Source organism: Oryzias melastigma, linkage group LG15 (assembly GCF_002922805.2).
Source record: "Oryzias melastigma strain HK-1 linkage group LG15, ASM292280v2, whole genome shotgun sequence".
Classification (NCBI taxonomy): Eukaryota; Metazoa; Chordata; class Actinopteri; order Beloniformes; family Adrianichthyidae; genus Oryzias; species Oryzias melastigma.
This window is the reverse complement of record NC_050526.1, coordinates 17586607-17596291: the sequence shown is the minus strand read 5'-3', so window position 1 is coordinate 17596291 and position 9685 is coordinate 17586607. Positions and strand designations below refer to the sequence as shown.

Genomic DNA, 9685 nt, shown 5'->3' with positions numbered 1-9685 from the left:
ACGCTGAAGCTGATACCCAGCTAAAATATTAGCTAAATACCAAATTAGCCTAAAAAACAAACAAAAAAACAACTTAGGTTAGTCAAAACAGCTAGCATGTAGCTGAAAAAATAGCAAAACTTCAAAATATCCTAAAAAACTGAAAAAAGCCTAAATTAGCCAAAACAGCTAGTGTGTAAATATTAGCCTACCTCTAAGACAGCCTAAAAAATAAAAATAAATCCTAAATAAGCCAGAAGAGCTAGCATGTAGCTGTAATATTAGCCAAACTTCATAACAGCCTATAAATAAAAGCCAAAATTAGCCAAAACAGCTAACATGTGGCTGGAATATAAGCTAAACTCCAAGATAACATTGCGCCATTAATAAGAATAAAATAAAATTATCTTAAGGGCCATATATAATTACACAGAGGGCCAGATCTGGCCCTTGGGCCTTGGCATAAAGTAAACCAGAGTTCATTTTCCTGATAATCCAGAAAGATATTTTAGTCTGACTAAAAAACAAGTACGCATACTTTCAGACTTTCTCACTTCCAATCAGACTAAACTTTGGTTTGCTCTGAGTTTCCTCAGTCTGAATACAATCTTTGCTCGGAGTGGAACAACTGGACCAAAAAGGCCACCGTAGCCAGGCTTTATGTAATGTAAGCAGAGCCACAGAAAATTGTGGAGCAGTGATGCAACAGCAACTGAAATGTGGCCGTATGAATTCAGACTCATCAATACAACGTAACCGTCTTGCAGGATGCCTCATTGTACTAAAGTAGCAGTAAAAAGTGTTGAACCTGACGTCGATACAAACTGTTCAGTGAAATATAAAGTTTGTGTAAGTGAACTGTTCCATGAAGGATAGCAAAGTGTAGGACTTCCATAACTTCAGCCCCTCATGACTTTGCCCCGCCCTTGTAATTCCTGGCCAATCACAGATCTTTAGTCACATGGTTTGTTTGTCAGCTACAAATGCAAAGTTCAGGACTCGATCTGGAACTACAGACTTTTCCGGTCTAAAAACACCCTCTGAGACTTTTATATCACTTAATGCGCCTTATAATATGTCATTTTGAAAATAGGACCCTCATTGATAGTGCGCCCTATAATGTGGCAAATATGGTAATTAAGTTGTACACTATTTTAGATTTTTACTTTTTCCATTACAGACGTAAAATAAAATACAGCACTTTTGTATCACGAGATCATGAGTCACTTCTGTTCAGTCTTACCCTGAAAGCTGAGAAAAACGAGAAAGCCAACAAATGCTAAATGTCTGTTTTAGCAACATTCCAAATGGTCAAAGACAAAAACAAGATTCAAGAGACGTTTTTGTTCCAGTAATTCAGGCACGAATCCTGAAAACGAAATTAAAGGTGACTCACTGCAGGGCAGGCAGACTTCCTAACAGCGGCTGTCAGCCAAAATGGAGTGGACAACTAACACATGGGGCTGCCTCTAAAAGCAAGTCTCACGGTGAAGGGACAGCTTGTCCACCGAGTGACTGAGTCAAAGTCACAGTGGCCTGAAATGATGGATAAAGCAGGGGGAAAGACTGACAGGGTGAGGAAAAAGGGGGAGGGAGGAGATTGTATTTTTGGCTTTTTCCACGATCCTCCATCTCTGCAAGAACTCTCCAGCTCAAATATCTGAGCTCTTATTCTTTGTGAGGTTTTTTTTGGTTCTGCAGCTGTTTTAGATTAAATGTGGGACCCAATTACTGTTAGTAATGGATTTAGCAGGATGCGTACATTCTCACTTCAGTCCAGGAAAAAGTCCGTTGAGATGGTCGGATACATTTTCCTCACAACTCTTTCCTTTGATCCGAGGTTCACAAGGGCATATTTTTATTCCTAATCGGATTATTCTGCTGCAGAAAGATACTTTAGAGAGGAATTTAGTGCATACAGGTGCTACAAACTCCAGATTGTCTGAAAATGAAAAATAGGACATACAGCGGGGCAAAAATGATTTTAGTCAACCACCAACTGTCCAAGGTCTCATATTTAAAAATATAAGGGAGGCCTGTCATTTTCATCATAGGAATACCTCAACTATTAGAGACAAAATGAGAAAAAAATCCTGTAAATCACATTGTCTGATTTTTTAATAATTTATTTGTGATGGAAAATAAGTATTTGGTCACCTACAAACCAGCAAGATGTCCTGTAACGTCTTCTGTAAGAGGATCCTCTGCCCTCCACTCGTTACCTGTATTAATGGCACCTGTTTGAACTGGTTATCTATAGAAAAGACACCTGTCCACGGCCTTAAACAGTCACGCTCCCAGCTCCTCTATGGCCAAGACCAAAGAGCTGTCGAAGGACACCAGAAACAAACTTGTTGACACAACCCGGGTGATGAAAGAGTGGCTTGGTAAGAAGCATTTCAAGGTCCTGGAGTGGGCGAGCCAGTCTCCAGATCTCATAGAAAATCTCTGGTGGAAGTTTAAATCTGTGTTGCCCCAAAACATCAGGAGATCTGCATGGAGGAATGGACCAAAATACCAGCAACAGTTTGTGAAAACCTTGAGAAGACTTACAGAAAATGTTTCATCGCCAACAGAGGGTATATAATAAAGTATTGAGTTACTTTTGTTATCAACCAAATCATTATTTTCCATCATAATTTATAAATAATTTCTTTAAAAATCAATCTAATTTTATAGTTGATGATGAAAATGAAAGGCCTTTCTCATCTTTTTAAGCTGCAGAACTTGCACAATTGGTGGCTGACTGATTTTATTTTATTTTTTTGCCCCATTGTACAAATGACAAAAAGGCCAGGAAAAGGTGGAGACTCTACAGGAAACGCTACACGCGTTCCCACAAAGACCTGAACCAGTTTCACCAGGTCTAGCTTTTGTACATAAAGCCTGAAAACAATTGTAGAAATCTGCGTAGCAAAGCGCGAATCTGATGGTTTTGAATACATAAGCCGGAAATGTACGCCACCTTTCATTAGAAGTGGTCGCGTGAACATGTGTTGCTGAGGGTGGTGTGAACGTAGCTTAATGGTTCCCTTTTTTCAATTTTTTTTCTGATCAAAAATAATGGTATTTCATGAACTTTATCTGAAAAAAAGAATAAAAAGTTTTTTGATTTTTATAAAATTTTGAAAAATGAGAAAAATTAATCTGTTAATACATTTGATCAGGTCAATGAAATGTGGCAGTCATTAGAATGGACTTAAGTTTTTAAAGTGTTGCTAAAAATGCCATTTTAATCATTTCTTGTTACCTCAGGGTTTTATCTTGTAAGCTGTGAAAACTAGCAATTAATCAAATGCAAAATACAAAAAAAAACATGCAAATTGGATCAGTTCTTTACAACAAAATTACTAAAAGCTTCTGCTTTGGAGCTAAAGTCTCTGCAGACAATTGGAAAAATAAGATGATCTTTTTTATTTCAAAAACTGTGTAAAGTTTGATCAATTATTTGGGGCAGCCATGCTGCTGAGGTAAAGATCGCTCATCGGATTGTCACAGGTTCGGTTCCTGCCCCGTCTGCCCATGTGTTGAAGTGTCTTTGGGCAAGGCACTGAACCCCACAGTGCTCCTGTGGTCATAGGTTCAGGAGAGTGTGAGTGAGTGTGTGGATGTGTGAACGGGTCTGTAACTGTGAACCATTTTTGCCGTTCTAAAGTGAAGAGATGCAAGCATACGTCATAACACTTACGCCTAGATTTAAACAAATTAGAAAATGGACGGATTGATCTTTAGCATCTCTGCAATTGCTAATGCAATAATTCCAAAAAATCTTGAGCAGTGGTGTCCAAAGTCAGTCCTCGAGGGCCGGCCTCCTGCTGGTTTTCCAGAAACCCTGTCTCATCTGCTGCTGATTACCTGGATCAGGTGTGTTTGGCCAATGAGGAGCTTCTATGGCAGATTGGTTAGAAAACATTGAGGACTCTGCCCTCGAGGCCTGACTTTGGACACCCCTGGTCTAAATGAAGGGTCTCTTCTTCCCACCTCATACAGTATACTGTTTTATCAGCTCCTTCTGCTCAGTGGGTCGACCTCCTCACTTTTCCTCCTTTTCCCACTTCTCATCCTCAAAGATTCCCACTGTTTCCCAATGGATTCCTGGACAGTTGCCTGACAGGAATCGGACAGCTAAGCAAACACACTGACCTGAAATAGATCTCGGATACTTTGACCCTCTCTGGCTTTGCAACTATTGAACCCACAAGAATGAAAAGTCAGTCCTACTCCTTCCTTCCTCTCTGTGCTTATTTAACATCTAGCTGGTGGCATTTTCTCACAGAAAGGAAAGGTTGGATCCTCTCCATACCTGTCTGTCTGACTGCACTATTGCGTATTAGATCCATTAAATATGAAGGAATGTGGAGTAACCTTCATCAGCTGAGGTTTCCTCAAGCACAGTAGAGTACAGTTGACCTTCCAATTAAGTCTCGGATCGAATCAAATTCTGACATTTGAATTTTCTAACTTTTTAAAATCTACTTTCACCATTTACTCCTTCACAGACTCTGATCTGCCTAAAGTGGCTCATCAGAGACGTACAGTATGTCTAGGGAGGGGCTGGTGTTGATGTTTGTCTCAAAGTTTAAAGAGCAGCTGCAGCCAATACATGTTCTTGGGGAATTTAGTCTCTTCGTAATGACCCCATTAGTTTGTGGGAACATGGGGTGGAGTGGGGTGTGAGCATGATGGTGGGGGTGTTAATGATGTGTCAGCTCACCTGACAAAACAATCACATTAGCACACCCGGTCGCCAAGGTAGCAAATGAGCACTTCCACTCACCTGCAGCGTAATTTGATTACTTTTGATCCATTTAATTTTGCAAATGGAGATGCGTGTGTTCACCTGGAAAAGAACGGAATTTTTTTGTTTTTAATTCACAATTATGATGGCAATTTGTCAGCCCTGAAAGCCATTTTGGAGAGGAGAGATTCAGCTGGCATACAAGAATATTAATTAAGTTTATTTTTATTAGTATCTTCAGAATAGATAAATACCATTATGGTAAGTGCGTTTTGAATATTTGAGGAAGAGAAAATCAAATGTTCAGTATATTAGTATGTTTTACTGTTGTCACACAGCATTTTTTATTATTCCAGAAGCTGCGTGTTGAAACTATCCACCACTGTACTATTACTCTTGTGTACTTTGCCTTATACCATAGTCTGGATGAATAATCGATTGTGATTGGTGGCAGGGTGTCCGTTACAAAGTGGTAATGAACACCTTAAACTGAAGTTCTGGTTACATAACCGTTAGGCCCCATTTTGGTGTCCAGGAGATCGAGGAGCATAACGAAATACAGAACAAATTAACTTAGAAAATTGTGTAACAAAAGCACAAAAACTGTCTCCATAAAACAATAACAGATTTATTTACAGGAAAACAATAAAGAACAAAACAATAACCTAAAGGTGGAGCTAGCCTCACAAACATGGAGCGCTAGCCAATTCAACGAGAGCTAGCCAATCCAAGGAGTGGTAGACACTCTAACAAGTGGTAGACACTCTAACCAGTGCTAGCGAAGCACAAAGCTATGGTCACCCAAACCTAGCAAAACAACGCTAGACACAAAACACAAAACGGGTGTGCTGTCCCACTCTGACAGAAATAAAGTACAGAAAACACAGAACAAAACGAAGAAACAAAACCAAATATGGCCACAGCCGTAACAATAACCTAAATGTCCTATGTTTTTAAATAAATGAACAAAACTTAGAACTCAAGTGGACATTTGTTATTCCACAGTTTAGACAATAGAAAAGATATCTGACCTTAAAGTGGTTCTATGATGGACATGTTAGTATCTCTATCAAATATTATGATTAACATTAATGTTGCCTGTAAGTTTACATTTTTTGTTGTCTGTCTTGCTTCCCTTGTTTCTTGATATAGATTGTATTGGTGTTTATAAGCCATTTTATAATATTATATATACAACTCTGTTGGTTAGTTTTCACCAGAAAGCAGGGTGGGTGCAGACTCGATAGCCGTTACTATGGAAACATGTTACACTGTGTATCACATTATTGTCCATTTCTTGTGAAAAACAATTTAAACGTAAAAAATAACAAGATTTAAGGGTTCATTTTTAATATTTAAGGGATAATGTTCGACAAGGTGTGCATTATCAGAAATTAAATAAATAAAGCGGAAAGCGGAAGCCTGAACGGTTTGACACAAGTGGTTTCTACCAAGTAAAAGTGTCATATGCACTTATTAATCAACACCCAGCTGCCAATCAGAATCGAGTATTTACTCGGATCATGGTATAAAATAGGATAATCCCCTTCAAGCTGTGCATTATCAGAAATGAGTAGACTTTGCAGTCACGTCATGGTTTACCTCTCTGTATCGTCCAGAAATTTTTGATAATGGACACTTCGTTGGGCATTAGCCCTTATTTAGAAGAGAGTTCCATCTGTCTAACGTTTCAAGTTTTGCCAAATAGCACACGTTTTAGACTCCTGAAATTGCACTTTTTGTAACAACTGTTTTTGTTTCGCACAATTTGTTGAGTTGTCGCCCTTTTGCCATACCCTGTCAGGGGTCACTACAGGGAATCAGCTTACCCTGATCTGCACACTTGGTTTGGTGGGGTTAGGGTTGTGCCCTTCCTGACACAACCCTGTATTTTATCTGGGCTGAGAGACCCGGACTCGGAGCCCCCTTGTAGCTACATTAGGCAGTAGCCTATAGGGACCCACGCTGGTGAAAAAGTATGTTCATCTTATTTAATTTATGTATTTTTGAGATATATTTAGCAGGTGAGGCACAAACTCACTTGCCTCCCCTGACAACGCGTCTGCACTCTAGAAAACAAACCCTACTTTCCTATGCAACAGTCCAACTGTCCAATAGATCAGTCTTTTAGTCGATGGAATAAAGTTGAAACTGATTTTAACTGCAGTGCGAACTGAAACACGTTTAGACCTTTACTTTTTCCAAACATTTTTTTAAAAAGAAATGTTGGAGGAAACGCACAAGTGAAATGTCGAAGGGAATCACGGTCCAAGTGAACAGGTGCTGCTGGCCAATCCGCCTCCACCATTTTTTTTGTTGTTGAACGGAACACATTAGAGCTGGCTGCCACTTTCGACTACATGCTTCTCTGTATCGAAACTTTGCAAAACATTTCCGCGCACAGGTGCACTGGCGCACACAAACACACACGCGTGCAGACATGCACCGGTTGACGGTGTAATCGGCTTTCCTCTTTCCACCCACTGAAAAAACAATCCCAAGAATCACTTGAGTGTGAAACCTCGAAAACATCCCGCATCCAAATCATATCAAGAGCACAGCAGATTCACTTCAATGTTTGTCTGGTTTGTTTACTTGGCTCCTGCACACCAGCAGATTGCACTCGCCTTATAATGACCATTCACAGTTTTTTGGGGAGGGGCTGGACGAGCTGCCGTGACACTAAAACCATATTAGCAGCAGCATAACAACTGCCAAGGTAACACAATGCTCAGGGGCATCTGATGTTTGCGGCGTCCTGCCTGCTCTCTGCAGCCCAGTGTGGAGAGCGAGTCAGACAATTATACAGATATACAAGCTGCTCTGAATGAGGGAGAATGGGCTGATTGGGGAGAAAGCAAGAAGAGAAAGAAGCAGGAAGACTCCCATGAACACCCTCTTGTTTTCTGTTCCAGTCTGGACAAACGTTGATAAAACATTATCTGGATATTTGAACCTTTTTTCACCATTTTCTGAGGTTTAGTGGTGATTTTTGCTTTTTCTCCCTAACACAGTCCTCATGTTTACCATATCTTCTGCACTATAGGGCGCATCAAATTATAAAGCACATAACCAGTGAATGGTCTATTTTTGAACCTGTAAGACCCACCAAACTTTAAACTTGAAACCAGACAAAAGACTCAGAGATGCATTTGTCAACTGTATTAACTGAGTTCACAGAAACTCTACAAATTGTTTGTAACATGCTACATGTTCGAGTATTTACAATACCTGTAACTCACAACTCGGTTTGCAAGACATAAAACTCACTGATACTGAAAGTTTCTGTGACTATGTAAAAAAAAGCATATTAGAAAAACCACTCAAACTTCTGTGAAACACCACAAAAACGTACTGAAACTGCTAAAATAAAAGTATCTGTGAATTAACTCCCAACTTTTTTTTTGTAACAAGTAAAATGAAGCATAGTCTGATATCACGACATTAGCATATTTATAAAAATACTCAACCTTCTGTGCACCACTCAAAAAAGTAGACTGTTACCGCTAAAACAAAAGTACCTGAGAATAAACTAACTCATATACTTGTTTGTAACAATTGAAAAAAGGCATAGTCAAATACCAAGACACATTAACCACATTGGCCATCCTTGTTTGCAACCCTTAAAATACCAGACTGATACCATTAGGACAAAGGTTAGTGTGACTATGCTAACTCCCAAACTTGTTGGTAACATGTCAAAAAACAGTTCAACACCCAGCCACTGATTAGCCACCTTAGCTGTCTTGCAAAAATACCTAACCCTCTTTGCAACACTCAAAAAAAAACAAAAAAACAAAACAAACAAACAAAAAAAAAAACGCTGTTGCCTCTAAAATAAAAGTATTTGTGAACTGGATAACTCCGAATCTTGTTTGTAACAATAAAAAAGCATAGTGCAGTACCATGACATGTTAGTCACTTCAGCCACGTTAGCATATTAGCAAAACTACCCAACACTTTTGTGAAACACCTAAAAAAAACAGACTGTTACGGCTAAAACAAAAGTATCTGAGAATAAGCTAACTCACATACTTGTTTGTAACAATTGAAAAAAGGCATAGTCAAATACCAAGACACATTAGCCACATTGGCCATGTTAGTGTGTTTACAAAACTACCCAATCTTGTTGCAATGCTAAACAAAGCACACTGCCAAAACAAAAGTATCTTTGTATAAGCTAATTCAAAATCTTTTCTGTAACAATTGAAATAAAGCATAGTCCTATGTCACTCCATGTTAGCAATATTAGCATTTTTATAAAAATACCCAAGAATCTTTGCAACACTCAAAACACAGGCTGTTACTGCAAAAACAGAAGTAACTGTGAATAGGCAAACTCACAACTTTTTCATAACAAGCACAAAAAAGCATAGTCTGGATGTTTTCTGTCTTTCAGTGCAAAAAATAAGATAAGACAGTTGTTTTGTTTGTTTGTTTGTTTTCTTACTTTTCTTTGGTTTCCATAATTTGTATGATTCATTTGCTAAAATACATTCACTGGAGTTTTCTATTTTTTTTTCAGTATTCAGTTTAGCATTCATTATTATTTTCATGTTATGCAAGAATTGTAAATATTTTCATCCCAGAAACCTCGTCTTTACGACAGATCGGAATGAATTAGGAGAACTGAGTCCAATTCCATCATCCAGGACGCTGAAATTACAGACTCATAGTTACACAAAAGACTATTGGAACCTCGAGCAATAATTCCATATGTGAACATACAGAGAACAGTGCACACATGAAACCAAAACTTCACTGTTTGTTTACGAATCAAAACATCTACCAAAGCCAAAGTTTCCTTGGCTCATCTTTTGAAGATATGCATCATGTTGTATTTCCAGCTTTGTATTTTAGGGGAAAATGGTTTACAATTTCTTAAAAAAACACTTTTGTGGTTAAGTTATTAATTGTAAGGATGCTTTTTTAAATAGGTACTGTAATTTATTTTATGGCCTGCAGCAT

The 9685-nt window shown here is 38.6% G+C and overlaps 1 protein-coding gene across 1 annotated transcript in view; it reads left to right on the top strand.

The window, feature by feature from the left end:
- Nucleotides 1-9685, top strand: part of atrnl1a (attractin-like 1a) — a gene marked incomplete in the record, with an annotated part of 314489 nt that overhangs the window by 300945 nt on the left and 3859 nt on the right.